Source organism: Conger conger, chromosome 3, assembly GCF_963514075.1.
Source record: "Conger conger chromosome 3, fConCon1.1, whole genome shotgun sequence".
Classification (NCBI taxonomy): Eukaryota; Metazoa; Chordata; class Actinopteri; order Anguilliformes; family Congridae; genus Conger; species Conger conger.
In genome coordinates, this window is record NC_083762.1 from 56,180,780 (window position 1) to 56,201,937 (window position 21,158).

The 21,158-nt window shown below is 39.0% G+C and overlaps 1 long non-coding RNA gene across 1 annotated transcript; it reads left to right on the top strand.

Annotated features, from left to right (window-relative positions):
* Positions 1-12,347: 12,347 nt before the first annotated feature.
* LOC133123093 (uncharacterized) lies at positions 12,348-20,908 on the top strand. Its single transcript, XR_009708195.1, has 5 exons — positions 12,348-12,497; positions 15,811-15,872; positions 18,816-19,026; positions 19,135-19,199; positions 20,613-20,908. It is a non-coding gene; the product is annotated as an uncharacterized LOC133123093 (long non-coding RNA).
* The last annotated feature ends 250 nt before the right edge of the window (positions 20,909-21,158 follow it).

Sequence of the window (21,158 nt, forward strand, 5' to 3'; positions counted from 1 at the left end):
CAGAATTATTTTTTCAACATGAATCACCATTTTTACTTTTTTATATATTCACAAAATACAAATATATGACAGACAATATGAGTAGCCACATCTGTTTATTTAATTGTCTCAGGAACTTAGAAGTGTCAAATTTGTAGATAAGTCTCTTAAACGCTTTTATCCATACAAAAATATATTAAATACTTTTGACACTGAATTTCATAATGCACAGTGGATTCTGTCCTTTCCTCCCTTTAACCCAGATAATTTACAATAATTTTTTATTGTAAATGTGTTTCAGATTTTCTCAAAATTTAGTAACCAATTGTACCCAATCTATTCCAATAGCCCATGTGTTAGTTAGGGATACACTCTACACCCCGTCCTTCGGTGGCCCGGATGGATCAGGTGATCCTGAGAATGACACGCCTTCTCCAAGCCACATCGTCCCATCTGGGACCATGATTCCGAGGTGCCGGGGTGCTGCTGAGCAGCTGGCCAAAGTCAGCTTTGGCAGGACCAGGAACCGTCCTGCAGTGAGCAGCAACTGCAAGGAACTGATGCCCGCATCAAGGTCCGTTACTTTAGCCGTGCACCACCTACAATATAGTTTTTAATCATTCTAATATTAATGGAGAGCAAGTAGGTCCACTAATTAGCTAAAAGGAAATGCATTAATGTTACTGTGGAATTGTTTTGAAACCCCCATGGGAAAAACTGCATATCCACTTGACCACGTGCTTTAATAATCAATATATATCTACCAGGGCACCAAGTAGTCTACCTAGCTAGACTGCAATGTTTGTCCAGCTCTTCTCAATCTGCTAATTACCGGTGCTTGAAATGGGTTGTTCGTTGTAGCGGTACTTGATCTGCTCAGCTAAGATAGATCCTGAACTACTGTAACATCTGAGCCAAGCAGATCATATATACATTTTCCTAGTATTCCGCTACTTCTGATAAGCTACCTACAAGGTGATATATTAATAGACAAATATGCTATGATTAGGTTCAATCTCCCACAACAGGCAGGTTAACAAAAATATGTTATTTGTAATTTTACATTTCTACATTTTCTGTGGAGACGTGTTATGTGATAAACGACAGTAATTTACCATATGCTTGATGCATGACAACTTTCCTTAAGTTTCCATATCAACATGCACAAAGGTTGACAATGGGGATTTTAACCTAATCACCCAAGCTTTTCTCAGAACATCCTCTGGGAGATGCCATTCTTGGCAATGATTACATCATGGCCTCAGTTGCAACTATATTTGGAGCAGGACCTAATTAGTTAAAGGGGTGTGAATGGAAGTTCCATCATAAAACAAACAAAAACCTAACAGGACACTTAAATTACTGATTTTTATGCACTTGGAGCTCTGGGAAGTGCACATTTCCTAGTCATTATTTTCAGGAAACCCAGTATTCATTTTGTTAACCCAGGTCATTTGCAGTCATGACCTTGAAGGCATTACTATGCCTCTGAAACCATGACAACCTCAAGACAAATACATCACAGATGTATTGTGTGGGTATGGTTAGATCCCAGTGCTGTCTGCTGGTTATCAGAATTGATCATTGCAGCAAGCAAAGCGAAGACATCTTTCTGCATCTGAAACCAAGGCAACCTCAAGATACTGTAAACATCTGCAGGTTAATTGAATGGACATTAAGAGTTAGTGAATAAACAAATCTGCAACATCCCAGAAGCACATACTTACACAACCAGGTTTATACTACAATATATTTTGATTCTCAAAGGACAATATACATAAAGTACCACAGGAGAAAGTTATCCATCAATAAAATGAATTATATTGTTGACTGAAACACACACAAAGATTCTGATAACTCTGGTCACTGAAAGATCGGCTGTCTGCATTCTATCAACTTTTTGCATTTCGGTTTTTTTGTGACATTGTAATCTTTTACTAATTCATTGTCACATTCACACCAATTCAGAGGTGAATAAGCAGAACATTCCAAAGTCACATATGTACAGTCACTGAGCACTTTATTTGGAACACAATACTAATACTAGCTTCAATTCTTTGTGGCGTGGATACAATATGTTGACATGACTGCATCACATAATTTCTGCTGTCAGCTGCACATTCATGCTGTGAATCTCCACATTGTGGCAATGAAGGGATACACATGGTCAGCAACAATACTCAAATAGGCTGTGGCATTCCAGCGATGATTGATTGGTATTAACGGGCCCAAAGTGTGCAAAGTAAACATTCTTCACACCATTACACCACTGCCACCAGCCTGGACTGTTTACACCAGGCGGGTTGGGTCCATGGATTTATGCTATTTGTGCCAAATTCTGACCCTACCATCTATGTTTCAGCAGAAATTAATCGAGATTAATCAGACCAGACTACATTTGTCCTACATTGTCTTAGTTTTGGTGAGCCCGTGCCCACTGCAGCCTCAGCTTTCTGTTCTTGTAGCCCATCCGCCTTAACGTTTGACATATTGTGCATTCTGAGATGCTTTTCTGCTCACCACAATTGTACAGAGTATTTGTATCTGAGTTACTGTAGCCTTTCTGTCAGTTCAAAAATGTCTGTCTGGCCATTGTCTGTTGACCTTTCTCATCAACAAGGCATTTCCGTCCGCTGATCTGCCGCTCATTGGATGTTTTTGGTTTTTTGCACCATTCTCAGTAAACTCTAGAGACTGTTGTGCATGAAAATCACAGAAGATCTGCAGTTACACAAATACAAACCAGCCTGTCTGGCACCAACAATCATGCCACTGTCAAAATGACAGAGATCACATTTTTCCCACATTTGTTGATGTGAACATTAACTGAAGCTCCTGACCTGTATCTCCATGATTTCATGTATTGCACTGCTGCCACATGATTAGCTGATTATATAATTACATGAAGCAGGTGTACTTAATAAAGGTCCTAAAAGTGCTCCGTGAGTGTATTTTGAGGCGTTCAAAACCATTCTACAATTTTCCCCTCATTGTCAATGGATGTACAGTTAAATGAGTCATATTCCTTATACTGTACATCTTTAGATGTACATCTTTAGAGAGGAAGTTGTTCCAACAGAAACTGTAACTGTTTGAACTATGCTTTATAGGTATACACACTGGAAGCCAATGGCACATAGTATTTACTGAGCTGTGCACTGCAGCACGAAGGTAACCAATGTAGGAGCATATCTGAGTTTGCTGAACTGCTAAATTAAATTGACAACCTGTCAGTTTCACTACATGTCCTCAGGGACAGATCATAAAAGTTCACATGAAAGCACGGAGCTATTTAATTGATCTTTTCTGGGATAACTGGAAAAGCATCACCAAGCCAGATGCCTTAACAATGTAAAATCAGAGAGTGGAAACATTCAGTAAAAAAAAAAAACAACACAAAAAAAGAAACACATAGCTCATTCAAGAATACAGACTCACATCTTTTGTCTGTGCTATAGAGTATTAATTGTGACAAGCAATGACGGCTTACTAAGAACTACAACTTTGAAGCATGTTGCTGGAAACAGCTGAGCATGCATGGGTTTGTTTCAGTGAATTTGGGTGTAAGATAATAAGCAGGATTTTTAAGAGTGGACAGTTTTAGGGAATCTTAATGAGAAACAGGCTGTATGTCTCTGAAAGCTGCAGCGAAGACCAAACATCAGCAATCTAACTTGTCAGTCTGCTCACAGGTACGGTGAGCTTCAGAATCACTTCTATGAGAAATACAAACTTTAATATTTTCTTGTTCTAAAGTGCTAAACTATTTGGAGTTCCTCCATGGTGTGAAATCTCAACAAGAGGTTGTCACTGACTTTGAAAAATACTTTTTCCATATACATTGGTCCCTGGCAGGTAACAATAGTTACATTGTAATCACAAATATGCCTTTGTCATGCTTTGCCTTCATAGTAACAGGGTTTCACAAATCCATTACACATGATATCCAGGTCTTTGTTATAACATTTTAAATATAATATTATATGCCTGTCAAATTGATTCAAATTTCACTTCATAAGTACAGTATGGATGATTTCATCACATAGACAGCAGAAATTATTGAAGGACTGAAAAATTGCAGACTGCTTTGGTGATACTACTTGAGAAACAAGTTACGGACCGGCAGGTACAGTATGTTGCAGAGGGCCACACAAGATAGACAACAGAAGCATCAGCAGGGGTGACAGGAATTGATGGGTCATTTAACCTTGAGGCACCCACCACTGCTATACTTCACACATACCTGAACCTGTCTGACTGTTAGCCCTCTCTCCCCATCCAAGCCTCAGCTTGCTAGAAAAGCTTAACTATGGTAGACATGTCGGAACACAGCCTGCTCAAACGCCCTTAAGGACATCTAGGGTTCTGGGACACAAAACAGGACCACAGGGGGCTGGTAACTAGATTTATCATTCATTGGCATGGACACATGCTAACAAGTCTGGCCAGGCAAGGTACTGGAACCAGAGAAAAAGCTTCTAAAAAGCTGAAGCTGAGAGTAGAATTGAGAAGCTTGCCTTAATGCAGAATGGCCCAAAAATCAATTGTAAATAAAATACAAATTTTGACCATGAATGTTCCAGAAGTATAATAAGTCACCTTATGCTGGATGTGGTTGACATGATGTGTAAGAATACCATATTCAACATATCATTTTAGCATGAGACACAAACTTTTTTTTCCTTATGTTTCTCAATCATGTTTGGTGCAATACAAAAAATTAAACATTAAAAATGAACAAAAATAAAATAGTCTTATATGTAATCATTGAGCGGCAAAATCAATGTGAACGACAACCCCAGAGAGTAGAGTAAGGAAAGTTTAAAATAATTAGATCGAGAGAGAGAGAGAGAGAGTTAGGCTTTGCAGACTGGTGAGGGTTATTGGTGCAGGTGTAGAGGTGTGTTTAAGAAGGGGGCATGGGAAACAAGCAGGTAATTACACCACAGAGGTCATTTACTGAACTAAGTGCTACTTTCACACAGTCGATCGGTTAGACTCCATGCAATTAAGCATGGGGACCTAACAATAGAACATGTGTGCCATTTACCGAACAGGGGTAGTGAGCTAGCAACATGATTTTGAATAATAAATAAATATAGAAAATTACAAGATTATTTAATAGTTTTTCCTATGGCTAAAATAACCGACTCTTTTCGGAGTCAAAAGCCAAAGGACAATCTGGAGATGCGAGGTGTTCATCATATCTATCTGTCTCAGCACTGGGCTATATGGTAAATGTTCCCCAGATTGATGTGAGCTTAATTACCACTGTAAAGCATTTGTTTAATCTCTGACCCCTTTCATGTTCTATAACTCATTTCCTGTCTGAATGTGTGGAGTACTTTATCCTAAATCCCACAATGTGAGAACCCCTACAGACTCCTGCAAACCTTCAGGGTGCAATTAAAACACATTAAATGAAGTTGAGTAGATTGTTTCATTTTCCGTTTCTTTTGCTGCCCCCTACCCAGTAATTAAGATCTACTTATTGTAACCCACTGAGTGTGTGAGGGAGGAAAAAAAGGTTGGAACCAGGTTATCCATTGCTGAAGAAAAAACAGATTGAAGAAGAATATCTCTCCTACTTAACTGTATAGGGCAAATTCTCACTTTTAAAATCTTTGAGGGACAAAAAGAAAAAAATGTTTTTATTGCTTGTCAGGTTTTCATTGTAGACCACAATTCTAATACTAATCTTGATTAAGGAGCGTAAGGAAATATTGTAGACATTTAGACATTATGGCCAAGCAAATACTTTCAGATTTCAGGGAACAGTACAATAGCTACCAATGGTTGTGTACAGCATTTCGTTACCACTGATGAAAACTGTACATACTTCATTTGCATGTTTAAATTCAATACTGCATTTTTAAAGTGGATGAATGGGCATGTGTTGATTATGTTAACTATTTAGCTGTTAGCTATTATTCTCTGGTTTGTCCATTTACACCATTGTGTACATACAGATATGACTGTTTTGTTCATGTAATACACCCTGTGACCCCAACACAAGGCCATTACTACATCAGCACTCCCACTGACAAGACGCTGCAGGGGGCCACTAGCCACTAATGGGATGGAATATGGCTAAATTTATGGACAACCTAATCTGTCCTTACAGCATTGCTTACAAAACTATTACGGCAGTAGACTCAGCCACACAAACAATTCCTGTTCATCTGAAACCACAGGGAGCAGGATACAAGCCTACTTATAGCAACAGAGCTGGCCAACAAGAATAGCAGGAAAACTCCTCAAGATGCTGCAGTGTGTCGGCACTTTGAACTGTGCCTCTTTCTGACCTATTCTGAAACTTTGCAGGCAAGGATCTTTATCAAAGGCAGGTTATCCTCTGTGTGGCCTGTTGAGAACCCATTTGTTTTCCCTCCTTCCTTTGTTTTTATTTTGTGTCAAAACCGATACTCATATGTTGCTCCCCTTGTTGAGCAACGGTGTGGTAAGGGCTATATCACCTTAAGTTAGGAAACTTGACCGTATTAGTGTGACCCATAGACTGAACCTTCCACAGTTCCTCTTCCATACATATTTAATGTATTGGAATACCCTAAGAAGAGACACTTTCTGTAGATTTGGCTAACACAGTGAGCACACACAGGTCTAGCCTACCTAAAGGTACAATAGGTATGATTTTTGTGTTAAAACATTGTTACAAGACCATTGTAAATCCCTTCCTATCGTTGAAAAAGGCTCACTGGCATGTTTACTCACCCGTTGCTTGTGTTTATAGTCCTTAAATTCTGGTTTCAAAATATACATTTGAAGTGCGTCACTCTGTACTAAAACATTGTACAGCTGTACAATAATTCATTGAAAATTGCTTCTAATTGCCCCAGCCAATGGCGTGGAGGCTTATTCTGATTGTTTGCATGTAGCTGCCCAAATTTCACTCCAGATAAGCAATAACTGAAACTCTGTATACTATTGCTTATTATCAAACTGATAATAAGCAATAGTATACATACATACTACATATCTAGTTATAAAACCAATAGCTAATTTGCTTGTTGCTACCGATCATAAACTGGTATTGTTTTATAACTAGATATGTAGTATTCGCTTGGATAATAAACAATAGTGTACAGAGTTTCAGTGATCACTAGACTGGAGTGAAATTTGGGCAGCTACACGTTCCTTTTATCTCTTTGCGTGTTCAATCATGTGAGTAAAGCTAAACATTTATTTGTCTCAAACTGTAAGTCACAGTTGCATCGTATGTGCTAGATTAGTTATATAGCCAGCTAGTCACATAGCCAAATAAGTTGCTTGCTTTTAATATAGTTGGTTAGCTAAAATGAAAACTTCAAAAAGATTAAAAATATAAAGTGTTGTGTAGCACACTAGTCAACAGTCAACAGTCACTTGTTAGGCACATGTTTTTTTACTAGAACACAAGAAAAAGTCGGTTGGCTCTGTCACATTTGTCACTGTCAGCTTTCCAGAACACGGAACTGTATAATAACACTTTATATTACGCATTATATTCATAAACTGTTGGAAGGATCATTGTTGTGGTTTCAGGGTGTTTGACCATTAGGAGTCTGAAATGACCTATTGTACCTTTAACGGATGTCATATCAATAGTGTTTATAATGTGCAAAATGCAGTAATGGTAAATAAAGTAGGCTATACTGTATATAGCTCTGTTTTGTTTGTGCATCCAGCAGGATGTGTCTCTGTATCTTGCTCACAAGCAATTTGAAAAAATAATATTTTCACAGAAATTTCTAAAGGGAGAAGTAGTTTAGTCTCGTTAGAAGAGAAAAAAAAACAGAAATCAACAAAAATGTACTGCCAACACTGGGTCTTCTCTAAGATCTTTCAATATCAGGACTTTTTTCATCATAAATTGTCAGAAGCTCTATTTCATGCTCACTGCGACATTTCAGAATAATAGCACTGTTGTAATACTGGAAGTAAGTGTTACCAAACAAAAAAGAAAATCTGAGAGAAAATCATTTGGATCAAAACTGTTTAAACAAATACTGTAGATAATGGAGCTCATTTAGCATAACAGCAATGGCTTTTACTGCGGAAGATTGCTGTGCCAAAGTCAATATGAAAAGCACTGGAAAGTTGAGTACATTGTAATCACATCAAAGGGTTTTGGGATTTCTAAATTAACATAGCTCTGTTTACTTTTGATCATGTTTTCAGGACCAAGGAGGCTATAATTTGCTGCTTTTATGCCATGCATTTTGTCATCTATCTGATATCTGTAGCACAATACTCCAATGTCATAAATGCATTTCAAATGTATACAATCCAGGCAGCAAAAATAAAATAAATAATAAATAAAATAAAATAATTACTTGATAAACATTAAAAGGTAGAAAATGCATTTCATTTATGACACCATGTTCTCCCACCTCCCTGGTGTTAGCATATGCAAATGACTATTTAAAGGGGGTTGGGGGTTAAAAATTGCAGTTTGTTTTGATGACACCTGTGCTGGGAAAATGTAATGACTGTCATTGTCTTCGTTAGGTATTAATTTATTCATTGGATATTAACTCTTATGTGGCCTGCACTGAGGCACCAGGTGACACGTCCCAATTTGCTGAGAACAGCACACAGCTGCTCGGTAGAATTTTGGTTGTAATTCCTCGCAGTTGGGGGAAAATTATTATTCATCTCCTTGGAAAAGAATGTTCTGGTAAATGCACCAAAGTATGCAGACCTCTCAGTAACCAAAGCCCACAAACCATGGGATTGAAAGTTTATGCTTTTGCTCCTTTAAATAGTGAATCATGTGGCTGCAATTCAATATATAAAGCATCATGGTGTGACTGCCTAATTTGCTGCAATAGAGGCAAGTAAGAAATATGCAATTAAAGATGTGGGTGCTTTTGTTAAACTTACCATACTTCTATCAAAGCTGACTCAATAGCAGACTGAATGCTGCAGCCTGATATATAAGTTGTAGTCTGGTCGCAGTGGCTAGTAAAGGTTCACACCAAGCTAAACTATCCAAGTAAATCAAAATGTAAGCTAGACTCGAAAAGTGAGCTTGAAAAAAAAAAAAATATATATATATATATATAATCAATGACAAAAACCTACAATCAGACTGCAACTGATTGATGACACACAGGTATATAGTGAGAACTGGAAAGTTGCAACTAAGTTTGATGGTATATTTCCTTTTAGTACTGTACAAATTCAGCTAACATATGCAATATGTTTCTTCAATGACTCTAGCTTGCTTATTAATTTTACTTAGTTTACTGTAGCTATTCAACCCCTGGCCCCTGTCCACACAGAACCCAACCCACTTGTTTGGGTTTGTTTGGACAGTAAGGTTACTTAACTTATGAAAGCTGCCAATATTGCCACTGTCAGTCTACTGTCGATTGTTTGTTGCTGGCTTTTCAGCTGGGGTTACTTGTCAAACTAATTTTGTCAAACACTTGCAGTGTTTGCTCTGTTGTCACTTTTTTCTTAAAAACATTAAATGCTAGCTGTTGTGAAATGAAGGTCAATTAGCTACTAGGTAGTGAAAGCAATACTTACCTAGGTGTTCAGCGGGATCCTATCCCAGTGATTGAAATGGGAAATCTGTAAATTAATAGCATAAGCTACTACTACTACTAATGTGACAATGTCACTTTTCACTGACACCAATGCATCATTTAGAGGCAGTAGCTATAGTGCAGCGGTTGTATTTTCCCTTTCCCCAGGCCCCAGTTTAAGGTAAGCTAATGTTAATTTGGCCATCAATCGATCCGTCCTTTATTTTTATATGAGCAATTTCTTCTCATCAGTCAGGTTTGATTATTATTATTTTTTTTTTACTATTTTCAGCAAAACATATCGGCACTTGCTATATTGCCAGTAGTTTTAAATAACTTGGATTAAATTATTTCCAATAAATAGACAGCTGATATTACATATTGTCAGGCAGCAATAGATGCCAATATTAGATTAATATAATTTGTTTCAGATGATTTTCATTTTATGACAGCATAAATATTTATGTAAATACAAGCGGCTTATGTAATTTTCAGCAACCCCCTATGAAGAATAGTTCTGCCTTCCATTACTAAGCTAATAATAGGCTAATAGGCTAATAATAGGGTTAAGGTAAGGCAGTGGTTAAGATAAATGACTGGAACACGCAAGGTCGGTGGTTCTAATCCTGGTGTAGCCACAATAAGATCCGCACAGCCGTTAGACCCTTGAGCAAGGCCCTTAACCCTGCATTGCTCCAGGGGAGGATTGTCTACTGCTTAGTCTATGTCACTCTGGATAGGAGAATCTGCCAAAATGCCAATAATGTAATGTAATGTAATGTAATAACCCATGGGAGCTCAGATAGCTAGCAACTTGAGCATATTGCAGCCTTATTACAAACCATCACCCTCTATAGCATATTTGCATGGCTATGCGTTTCCGATTTCCTGAAATTGTCCTTAAAGTTGGTCTCCTTGTAATATATATGTCTTTTATCAAAGACTGGGCTGGATTATATAGGACAAATTGCAAAGCTTGTAAACAGAGGTCACAGCAGCACTTTCCTGTAGATAACTGGCTTCTGGTTTGATATCATTAGTTGCTGTATCAATACATGAATTCCAGTAGACTCATATAGTGCAGGCAGTACAGTCAGTAAGGATTTCTGTTCTTTTGGTTCTGTCCTCCAGCACATTGGATTTGAAATTAAACTATGAATATGAGGGTAAATCACAGACTTTCATCTTTAATTTGAGGCTATTTACATCCATATTGGGTGATCCATGTAGGAATTACATTTTAGGGGACCAAAAGTAATTGGACAGTTGGCTGCTCAGAATAATCACGTGTATTCAATCTCTTCAAGTATAATAAAGCTCTCAGTTCGTAGTCTTGATTCTAAGCTTTTTGATTGCCTTTGCAGTCTGTTATTGTGTTTGTCAGAGTTGTGCCAATGACAATCAAGGAAACCACTATAAGGCTGAGAAATTTACAGACAATCAGTCAGAGAAATAGGCCCATAAATAGGCTTACAGAAACTGTTTATAGAAATAGGCTTACTGAAACATCAAGAAGAAAGAGAGCACTGGTGTGTCTTTGGGATCATTGCCTTGCTGTGGGACGAAGCACTATCTGATGGGTTTGAAGATATTTGGAGGTATTCAATACTTCTGTAGACTAATGTCAGTTTTAGCCAGCATCTGTTGCTGCCATACTTCAACTACTCACATATGAGGGGGACACTTTGTTTTTTTGGCAATTCCTTTTAGCCTCCACACATTGCTCTTGCCATCACTCTCATACAAGTGAATTTTGGTACCGCAAGCAGTAATTAACAGGGTCCAAGCACCATATGACAATCCATCCATCTGGCATCCAGCATCCGCCTTATTCCAATGTTGGTAAAATAAAAAAATGCTCCTGAAGATCCTTGAGAATTCTAATAATTTTATGTTACATTATTTAACCTTTATTGAACCTAGGTCTGCCTATCATCTGCTTTCTATCTGTAAAAAAAGGCTCTAAAAACAACTGAGATTGAAAAGTAATAATTTATTTTCCCAACCCACAAATGAACATCATGGCTAGCCTTTTCCATCTGCTTTTCAAACTGATAGACACTTAAATGGCAGAGACAAATAGTTGCACCTGTGTTCCATTTTAAACACCAACACTTGGCTTTCAAGTAAATCAATCAACCAATTAAATTATATTAATTGACCAACTCTGGTGGCTGGTGAAGGGCCACTCCTTCACACTATCCCTCAAAGAAGTTAAAATGAATTTTTTTTTGAGGGGGTGGCATTCAAGGACCATGTAATTTAGTTGGGGCCGTGAGAACATCTGCACTCAGAAAGAAAGAAAGGAAGTTTCCAAATTTGTTTCCAGCATGGACTTACACTCTCATCACACTGCAGGCCCTCAACAAGATAGACCACAGGCTGTTTCTGAAGCACTGGTTTTAAATAGAAACTCCTGAATAACACGCCTCCCTCGGTGACTCAACGCCATCAAGAGAATGAGTCAATCCTCAATCAAAGGCATCTGCTAATGGTCTCCAATGGAGTTTTCTTCCTAGAGGAGAAGAAAACACTTTCAAAAACTTCTGACTATTACTCTCATTTTATCTATCCATTATGCTCAAAAGCAAAGGAAATACTTTTACATTGGTCAACTTTAGATGGGTTTTCATTTGCATGTAATAACACTTTGATTGGGGGTGGTGAGAGCACGTAGTGTAATGCAGCAGACCGTGCATGCTGCTTTGCTGGGACCCCCCTATGGTAGTAGATGACAAGATGCCACACCAGCCCCATCTCCCGCTAATTAAGCGAATCAATTAAGAGCCCATTGTTGCGACTGCGTAACCGATGCTCTATAGTGACAAAAACAGCCCCAGAGGGAAGTCTCCGACCACATTAAAACGCTGTCCTCACAACTTCATATGATGTCATTAGAAGCACTTATTTGCATCTTGCTGTCATGTGAGCCGAAGCAGGAATTATGGAAATGTGGAGACCGTGAAGATCCCAGTGTGACACCAGGTTTGCATTACACATCGGGGGGGAACTCACGCATCACCTCCAAAGTTCCATAATGGAACTGGCATATCTATGAAGGCAGAGATCATTTAGTCATTGCGCAAGGGTCACAAATTATCATATTCTCCTGCTATGCAAATACTGTTTAAGATAACAAATTATCATATTAAGTGTACCCTCCTCAGTTAAGCTGATTGAGTTATGGGCATAAACTGTTCTAGGAGTCTGTCATTAATTTTTAACACAGGCAAAGTGTTTTTCGTGACAATTTGATTGCACAGGTGCACCAAGGGTAAAATTAACAGTGTACTGAAGCCAAACTTATTCTGGTTTCACAGGGCAGCAAATTGTACTTGAGCTAATTCATAGGGTGAAGTTAGGTAATTTGGCACACTTCAGTTTTGGAGTGTGTCCTCACCACCAGTCTGTCACAGAGATCATTGGAATCATTACATTTCAGTCGTGTCTATCTGTGCAGAGCTTAAGCAGATGTTACGTATGGATGTATGTAATGGAACCTAGAGGTGAATGAATGGGCTCATCGGAGAGAGGGTTGTACACTTCATGCAGGTAATGTGGTCGACTGTGATCTTATAAGGGCCACAGATGGGCCATGCTGTAGAGTCTGTGATAATCCCCAGAAGCATATCAGTCCTGAACAGAAATATAGTAGTTTCTCTAGTCCAAACATACTGTAGATGGCTGACTATTGAGCCAGGACAAAAGCACTTAAGGACTCACACACATACACTCACTGACCATTTTATTAGGAACATTTTTACTTTATTTACATTTAACATTATTTACAGTGAGCAGTAATTTTGCAGACAGTTAATGAGAGACGTCAGACTGAGAATGGCTAGACTGGGCAAAGCTGACAGGAAGCTTTTTACTGAATAAAGTACTCACTGAGTGTATGTGTGCATAGGTGTGCATGTAAGCATTCATGTACATGTATGTGCAGAGGTGTGAGAGAAAATTAGACATGGATTTAATGTTTAATTGTGTTCATTAATACGCTAATGATCATGTAATTGCATTTCATTAATAAAACTAATTACAGCACCTGTATACTTTTATAAATAAGGCTAAAGCATTGCCACTCCTACATTGTGGAGAACAGGCCAAATTATCATGGCTGCAATCCTGTGTTTAAACTAAAGGTGTGTGGAAATACCTAAAGGATGCAGTAATGTCATCTTCTCAAATTTTGAGCATTTAGTAGTGTTGATTGTCGAAAAATTTGTGACATGAGACAACTACTCATGCTTTCAGAGGAATGCTCTTTGCAAAGAAGCTCTTTGTTAAGTTCCTCTTAATAGTCCGTTTAATGAGTGTGTTTGGAAAACCCATGTCAGAACAGACTGTTTGCTGCTTAAGAACTTAATTCTAGGATCCAACGTTATCGGGAAAACCCACCCCAGATCAACATTGTTATCCACAACATTAGATCGTCCTGAATTATGTATGAAATATTGTATGTCTTTGAGAAGTCATGTGGTAAGTTTAAAATTTTTTTGAATTAAAACAAGTCTCCCTAACTGAGAGCATTAAGAATCTGAGTAAATTCTGAATAACGAGATGAGAGCATTCTAGATGGCTCCACGGCCTTCCACAAATTCTGTGGCTTGGGAAATCAAGTCAGAAACCATCGCTCAAGTCTGTGTAGACTCTTCGCCTGCTTTTCCTGGGTTGGGACGGCACGGATGGTGCAGTGGGTAGCACTGCCGCCTCACAGCAAGGAGGTCCTGGGTTCAAATCCCGGTCGGCCGGGGCCTCTCTGTGTGGAGTTTGCATGGTCTCCCCGTTTTTACGTGGGTTTCCTCCGGGCACTCCGGTTTCCTCCCACAGTCCAAAGACATGCAGGTTAGACTGATTGGAGAGTCTAAATTGCCCATAGGTGTGAGTGAATGGTGTGTGTGCCCTGTGATGGACTGGCGACCTGTCCAGGGTGTATTCCTGCCTTTCGCCCAATGTATGCTGGGATAGGCTCCAGCCCCCCTGCAACCCTGTTCAGGATAAGAGGGTTAGGATAATGAATGAATGAATGAATGAATGAGTCTATAGAGTCCCCTCCAAAAGTATTGGTACAGCAAGGTCAATTCATCTTGTTTTTGAACTGAGACACTGAAGACCCCAAAGTTTGATGTACATGATATGTTTGATCTGAATTTCAGCTTTTATTTCCTGGTATTTTTATCAATATTTGTTGAAGAATTTAGAACAGACCACCCAATTTATGATGAGCAAAAATATTATAACATGACTGACAGGTGTTTTAGGTTGGTTTTAGCCTTGGGGTTTGCCTGTGGAGACAGCAGCTGTGTTAGAAATGAACCAACATGAAGACCAGAGAGCTGTCTTTGGGAAAAAAGCAAGCCAGTTTGAAGCTTAGAAAAGAGGTGAAACCAATCAGAGCCATTGCACAAGCATTGGGCATAGCTTGTACAATAACTTGGAATGTCCTGAAAAAGAAAGAAACTGCTGGGGTAGTGAGCAACAGACATTGAACAAGTTGACCAAGGAAAACAACAGCAGTTGATTACAGAAACATTGTGAGAGCTGTGAAGAAAAACCCCAAAACATCAGTCAGTCACATCACAAACAATCTCCACAGGGCTTGGGTGAAGGTATCTCAATCAACAGTTCGAAGAAGGCTTATAGGGCAGCAATATAGAGGCTATACTGTACCACAAGATGCAAACCCCTCATCAGTAGTAAGAATCAGAACCTGAGATTACAAAAGAAGTACAGTGATGAGCCACAAAAGTTCTGGAACAAAATCTTATCGACTGATGAGACCAAGATGAAACTCTACCAAAGTGATGGAAAGGCCAAAGTGTGGAGAAAGAAGGGATCTGCCCATTATCCAAAATGTACAAAATGTTCATCTGTGAAGCATGGTGGAGGAAGGCTCATGGCTTGGGCTTGCATGGCCAATTTACGGAGTAATGTGTCCAAACTATTTTGGAAGTGCTCAGTAAGTGTATATCTGGAAGTCTACTTTTAAAAAGTACATTTTAAGCATACTTTAAAGTAAGTACAAAAGGTATGAGTATACTTTAAAACATTTTCCATACTTAAATTCTATTTTTAATACACTTAAGTATACACTTATTTTACTTGGGGTACTCAGTGGGACAACTTATCACCAGAGACTTCATAGGAGAAAGGTGAGGCTGCTTCACAAAACCACATTTATTTTATTCAATTTCTTTTCAGTGAAGATATATTGTGTCAATGTAGCATTTGAATTAGCAGATATTCTTTAGTATGAATCTCTTATTATTTTACATTTCTTTGCTCTTCTATTCAGTTCTTCAAATCACCATCTCTGCTTCAGAGAAAAAAAAGAGGTCACAGCGGATAACCTGTTCTGTAAGTACCGTGGGTCAGGCCCACTCCTTCATTCACAGCCACAAGGCATAATTTAGGCTCCCACTAAAATAAATTCATGCCTTTTGATTTGAAAATGTCACTCCTTATCTCTCCTAGTATTTCATCTTGCCACATATAGCTGCATCTTGCTGGCCCTGACTCTCATATGATACATGTCCATTATACAAAATTGTCCACAGTATTTGCTGTCTAAACCATTCATTTACATAAGCATTTTACAGCATCTGTGGGAGCTTTGGAGCAAAGAACCGTTCAAAGGACCAAGGCACAAAACACAAATCCTCCGCTATCATCCCTACACATTGCATATAATCTGATAAAAATACTTTACCACCTACACACCTCTATATATTTGGCTTCTGTGTGTTTAAGTGACATGGTCTCAAAGCATTGTTTATATTTTGTGGATGCATTCATGCAAGATGAACTGGCAGCAGTTTAATAGAGTGATTATGGAACTGAACTCAAACTGAGAGGTTCTAAATTTGATTCTCAAAGGGCGGTGTTACTACTGTACCCTTGAGCAAGGAATTAACCTGCATTGCTTCAATAAATATCTAGCCATATAAACCATGTTTACATTTGTTAGCTGTGTTGCTTAGGAAAGGAGAATTTGCTCAATTAGTGCAGTATACAGTACCTCATTTGTGTGGTATCTGTATCTGTTTTGGCTGCAGCTCTCTTGTATCTTTGCTGCGGAAGAAAGCATGTATCTGGTACATGAATGGAGGATTCTTAATTGGGACTCATCGACTCTAATCTTCCCTTGCATTGCAGATGCAAAGATACAAATTGGAACACTATAGATCGTTTTGAAGTCTAAGTGACCCTTGATTAATAAGATGTCAGTACATTGTATTTTGCCCTTAGTGGTGGTCGGTACTTGCTGATGTATAAAATCTCAGTTTTGTATTGGATCTTAAAAAAATTGCAAAATAGTATGGTGTGTTTGTGTGTGTTTGTGCATGTGTGTGCTTGTGTGTTTGTGAATAAAGGCTCAGAAAATGTTGTACACAGCTCAAGAGCTAAACTGAAAACAAATTAGTTTTTAGACCATAAATTGAATTGAGTCTTAAAGATGGGTATAGGCTTTTATACATTTGGATCATAAAAAGAGCCTCACCCCAGTAAAATGCACTGCCCTACGTAACAGCAACCAATTATTTCTCATTACATGACAAGGACACTGTGTGAAACTGCACCAAATCTGCCCTATATTAGTTCCGCTTAGTTGGCCACCAATGACCTATTCAATGTAAATGCAATGGGTGCCAATCATTGAACTACATGAGATTTATAATGGTTGACTAAGTGTAATGGCACCAAGAAAAGGAACAGATGAAAGAAACCTGCTGACATGAAGAGAAGCAAAAAATATGGCTTCATGATGCTCTCTATAGAAACATGTACAGGTTGGGGTAGAATGTCTTTCCCCTTTCAACAGAAATAAAATAGTTCAAACTGATTATTCAATGGTATACAACATATTCATAAATTATTTTATTTGGCTTTACCTACTACAAGAGACAATAATTACCACTGTGTTCTAATGTTTCACGGATCAATGTATTGTCTTAATAATAGCACCGAAAAAAGAGACCTGGATAATGGATAGATGTTTCATACAGATTGATGGAAAGCATGATTAGCTTTGAACTTTCAATTTGTTGGCCTACTGAAGACATTTTAGGGAAGCGGAAAGGGATTTGGTCGTACTGTCAGTATGATGCAGATGGTGTATGTGTGTGTGTGTGTGTGTGTGTGTGTGTGTGTGTGTGTGTGTGTGTGTGTGTACGGTCCCCAGGATGTCTGACGGTGACGGACAGGGAAACAGACGGCATGCTGCACTCATTGGACACATGCAATCCCCACTGCTTACCTACCCCCCAACCCCAACATCAGAATCCACCTGAGATGAGCTTACAAGATTGTTACCGAGCAGAGAGACATGAAAACATATCTCTGGCATATCGCTCTGTTACCATACAGAATCCATTTTTAAGCAGATGGTGTCTAAAAGAACCTGTCATGTTTACTCCTGCCATTAAAGGCTAAGGTCTGGCAACACGGTCACCCCTTGGGAGTTTGGCTGGGTGGGGGATGGGTTTACAAACAGCTGTCCAGAAGTCTTCCTCTCCATCTCTGCCCTTCCAAACTCCTCCACCTATGCAGACATGCTACATTTACCTCAATTAAACAAAGGGTGCCATTTGAATATCCAGTGACACTTGACAACCTGCTCGACGGGGCCTGCATATAATCTCATCCCCATGGAGCAGGGGAAAAATTATGTCTGTCAATTTTAATGAAGGAATTTGCATTGTTATCTTAATTAAGGAGGGATAATGAAGCTCACATCTGAATTAGTTAAATGGCAAAATCTTGGTATGAATGTTGGAATCGTACAAATGTGTTAGCAAGGCCCATAGGCACAGCCTTCAGATTATAAAATTGTACACAAAATGTAGTCCTATTTGTGTGCCCTCTTCCTCCCTCTTCCTCTCATTAGCCTATCTAAAGCTTTTCATTAAATACACATTACTTAAATTAGCATCTAGTTATTTGAGTTCACAAGACATTACTTAAGCTTATTTGTATTAACCAGTCGGATTATCATACTTGGATAATCGATACATTAAATAATTGTCATTGTAGCAAGCAACATTGATCCTCTTGTCACACCCCACATCCCTCAGTTACATATCTAACAACCAGCTCTCATAATAGTGAGTGTGGACAAGAGCAAAGGCACTGTCAGTTGCTCTCTTGCTTGCCTGTGGCACTGAGCTTAGCTCTTTTAACAATTTTAACTTCTATTACAACTAGCCTCTGGGTCCTGGAAACCTGGATCCAAGATAAAAGAAGTCATAATTCTGCACCAAGCTCAGATGTCCCGGCTTGATGTATTTTTTTCTGTTTCAGAGATCACTACCCTGACACCAAGAGATATCCTTATTTTACTAATGAGGAATGACAGACAGGGAAGAGACATTTCCAGCATGAAGCCAGTTGTGTAAACACAGGATCTCGCTCTGCCAAAGAGGAGCTTGACTTCAAAACAAGGCTGAGACTGTGAACCTTGCAGAAGGGCTGCAGAGGAGACCTTTTGAAGTCCCCGCGTTTCTGGTTAAGGGTGAGCGGGACACACATTCTGTTGTAACAAACCATCATCGGACCCATATGATGTGCCTGATTAGGACCATGTGTGTGGCTTCCTATGTTGGGTGTTTCCCCACTGCAGGCCAGTCAGAGAAGTGGGCAGCCAGGGCTTTGGCCTACATGTGTCCAAACAACCAGATGCTAAAGGTGTGCATTTAATTTAATCGAAGTCAATTCTCCTTAAACCGTGAAAAATGCATTTTATCGAACAGTTGCTTCTGTTTCATCTTTTTACTGTAAGCTGTCAGTGATAGCAAGAACTCATGTTTTGTACGAGAAAAGTGCATCAAAATTGCATTGCATTAGAGGAAAATCCAATTCGATAAGATACAAAAAGAGCTTTTATCGATTCATAGCTGTATTTCTGACAGTGACAGGCAACTATAACTGCTTATAAACGCTTCCTGTAACCAGCTAAGAGTCTTGAAATTTTAGCTTTTGGAATTTTTCCCCATCCTTCCTGGCAGAACACCTCTATCTCAGAAATATTCTTAGGCCTCCTTGCATGTATGGCATGTTTGAGATCTCCTCACAGATTTTCAAAAATATTCAATATTATTTTCAATAATAAGTCTGGGGACTGTGTTGGCCATTCTAAAACCAGTCAGTCCAAAGCACAATATTCCAGAAGTCTTCAGGCTTCTCAATGTTTCCTTTTGCATACTTCAGATTTTATGGTGAGGTCATTCTTTCTGACAACTATGACATGTAGGTCTTTGTTGTTTAAAGTATGTTGTTTTGTTGTCCTGTGAACAGCAAGACTTGTGTTTGCTACTCCAGACATAACACAAGACATAACCTTAAAGCAAGAAGTTTACAATAAATGAAAGCTCAGGTCTGAAATGGCAAAACGCTACACAGCAGCTGTCATCAAACAAGGAACAAAGGAATAACATAGATAAAGGCTGCAGACTGAAGGGTATTTATTCTGTGGAGATGCAGTTAAAAACAAAAACCGCAATCTCCAAAAAAAGATTGCAAGGAAATTCAAGCTGATGTACTTGCAAAGTTTTCATGGCAAAATAGTTTCAGGGGCTGAAGAAAACACATGAATATGCATTACCCATCACCGCCTGGACCCTGGAAATAATGAAGCACAAGGGGAGCAGATCGGGTGGGGAGAAACGGGCACAGGATCTTACAAATGAGCATCCTTAGGTGGAAGCCACTGTGTTCTGATGTACTGGAAGCAGGTTGGATCTAACAAAGGTGGTACCAGAGAGACAGACAGAGGGTCACAGGGCCATGAAACTGGAAGGGGCTTGATGAGTCAGATCAAAGGCGCTATAGAGAGGGGGTGGGGTCAGGCCCCTTTCTGTTTGTGTTTTCCCGCTGTTTTGCTCGCTGGCCCCTCGCAAAGCTTCCTCGACCACATCCACCCCAGGTTCATTATGATGGCTGCAACAACAAACAGAATAGCAGAAAACGGCTAATACAACAGGTACCGCTTTGCTATGACTTTGTAATGAACTTCTTTTTTCGCTGTCACTGTCAGCCCTCGCCCTATTAGCTGCAGTAGGTACACCCAGCATGTGATGCCTCTATTCTCACTCACTGCAGAAGAAGAGCGGGAGCCATTGGCACAGAGCAGTCCATGAAGGCAACATCTGTCCATTCCAGTCACGTCGCAAGAAGTCAATGCATGCAAATGCATGCTCTTATGGTGCCTTTTTAGCCAAATTTGAAGACAGGATCCAGTATATCCATTGCAGTGTAGGACATGCCATAATTTCTTGTCATGACCTCAAACATTTTAAAGCATTTTAATTATAGCGACTGGTGTTACTGCCTTATTACAAGCAACATTTATTTTTGAGTGTACTGGACCAACTTTATCCTGTAAAGCAAAGCCAGTTACCCTCTCCGTGTCTAGTCACTTTTTTGAAGTCTGTACATAATAAACAACTGACCAAATTCATACTCTGAGATTTCAATTTGGTGACTTCCAGAATTGCCCTGCTCGTTTAATGCTGATTAAAGATTTAAAGCCTACAACCGTACCTGAAAACATATAGTGAGAAAACATTAATTCTATACAACCTAATTCTTCCCTGCAATTTTTGTTCATGGTATTAATGAGTAGTGAACAATGCACAGTCAAGACAT